This window comes from Trichomycterus rosablanca, chromosome 3 (genome assembly GCF_030014385.1).
Source record: "Trichomycterus rosablanca isolate fTriRos1 chromosome 3, fTriRos1.hap1, whole genome shotgun sequence".
Taxonomy (NCBI): domain Eukaryota; kingdom Metazoa; phylum Chordata; class Actinopteri; order Siluriformes; family Trichomycteridae; genus Trichomycterus; species Trichomycterus rosablanca.
The window spans coordinates 41,411,651-41,416,129 of record NC_085990.1 but is presented as its reverse complement, the minus strand read 5'-3'; positions in this window follow the sequence as shown (position 1 = coordinate 41,416,129).

Genomic DNA, 4,479 nt, shown 5'->3' with positions numbered 1-4,479 from the left:
TCTTACTGGATATGAAATAACCACCTTTTTTACAATCATGCACCTGCATATAAAGCATCTACTATTTTTTACTTAATCGAGTTAAGACCAGCTTTTAATTAACAATTAGTCTACTAATAAGTCACTGATACAGCTGTTTCTTACTGATAGTGATTTATTTGAAAATCAGATTGCTTTGGTGGTTTTGATATTCTGACCACCTGTTAAATATTCTGTATTCTGTATATAGGTTCTTAAAACCTGCCCATATGTAAACTATTTAAAACTGATGGATTTGATAGGCGGTGATGTTTTGTAGTTCAATGTAACCACATGGTAGTTCTGATTTAAAGCTATAATATGAGTTATGGTAATATAATACTGCATGGTCTTTTCTTTGTGCCATCATTTGTATCTGACCACAACTAAGAACTTCAAGTTCAATGATTGTGATAAATCTTAAATCAGTTTATTGATATAAGATGAAGTGTGCAGTATGTGGCTGATTATTTATTTATAATTTTATTAGGTTGATCATTTCACCCAACTGTTTTGTGACTAAACTCTACTGGGTCATAAATAAAATATACCAAATTAGAATGTTAACAAAAAAAACTCGTAAGTTTTGTACTGATAACAGAAAAGCAGATCACAGATTTCCGAAATTTCACTTGAAGCCATTGCCATATTTACATTTTCATTTACATTTTCAGCATTTAGCAGATGCTTTTATCCAAAGCGACTTACAATACTGTGACAGTATTCAGTCTAAGCAATTAAGGCTTAAGGGCCTTGCTTAAGAGCCCAACAGTGGCAACCTGGCAGTGATGGGGCTTGAACCAGTGACCTTTCGATTACTAGTCTAGTACTTTAACCACTAGGCTACAACTGCCAACAACAAACGTTATACTAATGAAAAAGGCACAGGATCATGTAAAGCTATATTATTTATTTATACATTATGGATTTTCAGTTAATACTCGAATATGAGTCGGCTCACAACGTTTACCTAAACGAGTCCCAACGTTCACCTAAAAGAACACGATTCTGAGGATCAGCCATGGAGTCGGCTCACAATGTTTGCCTTAAAATCTGTTTCTAACGTTCATTAATATGTAAAAAGAATACAGATGTTAACCTAAAAGAATCTTCTCCAAAGGTTTACATAAAAAAGCTGTCTCTTGATGTGTCCTTAAAGGAATCGACTCCAAAAGTTCACCTAAAGAGTTACTTCTGACATTCACTCAAAGGAATCGACTCCCGATGTTCATCCCAAAAAGGATCGACTCAATGAACCGCCTACTCAAACAACACTGTTCTGATGTCCGTATGGTCAAATGTTCTCATTAAACCATCATCACGTAAAAAAGCTGCTGGAAGACAGGTGTCACTTTCCACAGCCATGCAAGCGTTGCATCACCATGGCTGTAGAGAAAGCATTCAGGAAGCTGGAATCTGGATAGCTTAGTTAGTAGAGCATCAGACTTTTAATCAGAAACTTGGTCAGAAAAAAGACTAGTAATTAGAAAATTGGTGATTCAAGCTCCACCATTGCCAGGTTGCCACTGTTGGGCCCATAAGCAAGGCCTTCAACTCTTAACTAACTGCTTAAACTGTAATTAGTGATAACTGTAAGTCACTTTGAATAAAAGCATGTGCTAAATGCTGTAATCGTAAAAAAGGAGCCCATTATCTCAAATATTAAGACATGCCCAAAGTGTGTTGCTGATCCCATAAGGAAACATCTTCTAAAAATGACCAGAAAATATGACAACAACACTATACCTACTGTCAAGCAAGGTAGGGCTAATATTATGTTCTGTGGCTGTTTTCCATTAGGGCTAATGCATTCCAATAATTGGACAAAAAACAAGAAAAATGAATACCTCAAAATTATTTTATAGATACAGTGTAACATTCCTTTATATTCCTTTAAGTGTTAAAAAAACTAATTTGGTTAAATGCTACCAATTTTGCCATGTACAGTGGTCAGTGATTTAGCCATAGTGTGCTAATGACTAATACAAGTGGCTAAATAGGGTAAATACAGCTCATGCCCATGAAAAAAGCAAAAGAAATTACTCTACACTTTAAAAATGACTTAAATATAATACAGTTTTCCGACTAAGAAGCATGTGTTTCAAATATAGTTGCAAAAATCCATCATAAAAAGATGTCATAAAAAGACGGTCATAACATGCTTTACAACTGCATTTAAACTTTTGACATTAACTATATATACACAATATGGCTAGAACTGTGTGGATACCTGACCATTGACTTGATGCTGGATGAGTAGGCCAGGCTCACAATCTACATTTCAGTGCCTGCTTCATGGGTTAAATTTGTGTTCAAGGCTTTCTGTAAGTTCAACCATGGTCTGCAGTATGTTTAAAAAGCTGCTAGATATTGAATAACATACTAGTCAAATAGCCAAAAACACAAATAACAACAATTCATTAATTAAATTAATTGTTTTCGTGAGCACCTAACTAAAATGCTTCAACCACATCAATGATCAGTGTCAAACAACAGTAAAGAAGCACTATATATTAGGGCTGGCAACAATCTGATACTCTGTATCGATCCGATATTGGCCCTGGATCGGATATTGGAAGGAAAAAAACTTGTAATCTGATCTGATACTGTTGCTTAATGTAAATAACACTTAATGTAAATAAGGCTATTGTTTGTGTGTAAAGCAAATAACACACGAAGATACGTTCCAACAGAGGAACTGCCATAACAAGGTGCATCTTGATGACATCATTAACATGCGCTACTGATCTACAACTCATCTGCAACAGCCATTCAGAAATTAAAACACACTAATCTACTTGAAATTTTAGCATTTAAAAAAATAATCTACTACTGCCACATCTAAAAACAATAAACACAATAAAAAAAGCTTTATAAATGATAAATCGCTCACCTGAGATAAAGAACCTATCTCATCCCGGCTTGGAGATCTCTCACATCCTCGACGATGAATCCATTAGTGTTAAGAAATAAAACAAACTACACCGTTTCCTGTTTAGCCACAAATGTCCTCTTCAAAATCCAGCAGGGTTTAATAATCGAAAAACATGACAGAACTTTAATGAAAAATCTCAACTCTGCATCAGTTCTAAAGGTCCATGTCTGATTTATATCCACATCTTCCAATTGTAGACACTTTGGACGACACGCCGTAAAGCGAGATGTGTCACATAAACAAACAAACGTAAGTGAAACCAAAAATGCTGTTAAATGTTCTGTGTGTAAAAGTTCAAATAAAAACAGCAGTTTTGTATAAGTGTGATGTTGTAGGTTCTGTGTTTATTCCTTTAGAATATTTGTTTCACAGTCTGAGCATTGTTATTTAGATCGCTAGTTTAACCATGGTGCATTGAGACATGTATTATTACTGCTTAGTTGTTTAAGCGGAGAAATGACGGTATCGGATTGGTATCGGTTTCGGCAAATACTCAATTTGCAGTATTGGTATCGGCAGAGGCGATTTAACCTGCCTGTGGGCCCAGGGGCTACGGCTAATTGTGGGCCCCCACGTATAGTTTTCATAAAATCAGTACACAACGCAAGACAACAGAGTTCAGTGGCGTAACTAGGAGCTCGTGGGCCCCAGTGCAAAAAATTATTTTGGGCCCTCCTCTATATATAGGTCTAGCAACGTTAAGCAGGTTACACAGATTCCCAAAATTCCTTTGCTGTGCACTCACTGTGTATTGTGATTACATGTATTCTGATATTTCATTGTCTTTGAGTTATTTTTATATTTTACTTAACAAAAATATTGTCGTGTTTTTACTTTCGCTATCGCGGCACTTTACTGCTAGCATTAGCCACTTGCTACTGTAGAGGCTCGGCTCACCTAGCCGCTGTCCGGTGGGGATGCTGCGGGTCTTTTGCTGTGCGGTGGTGGAGGTGTGGGAATAAAGGCACACGACAGGGTAGAGTCACTTTAAGTGTTTAGTCAGGACTTCAATGAGCGTTACAGCACTTTAGACTGCCTAGTTCCAGAACCCAAACTTCATTAAATCGCCTCTGGGTATCGGACATTAAAAAAATGGTATCGAGCCAGCCCTACTAATTATATATGCAACACATGAGATAAATGGCCAATTCTAATTGGTATAATTACAAAAAAAAAAAAATAATTTAGCCACTCAGTTGAGCCATAGTTCCAATCAGGAATTTAAATCTGTCTAAAAACAAACCTACAATGAATATGCACACCCTGGAAGGGCCCAGAATTGGTTGTCGTAATAACGTTTTGTGTTGTATGTGGTTCGTTTTGATGTGAATGGCTTGCATAACACCTGGGTTCATACCAGCTTTTGGTTCCAGCGGTTGCTGTGATACACAGGTCATGCACTTTCCATCCCTCCTGCTGCTGTGCCCTTTAAACATGATTAACTAGTATATTCTGTTTGTTTCCATTCTCCTGTGCAGCATCTCCCCCTGTGCTCGAGCATAAACTTGATCATTTCCGTCATATTG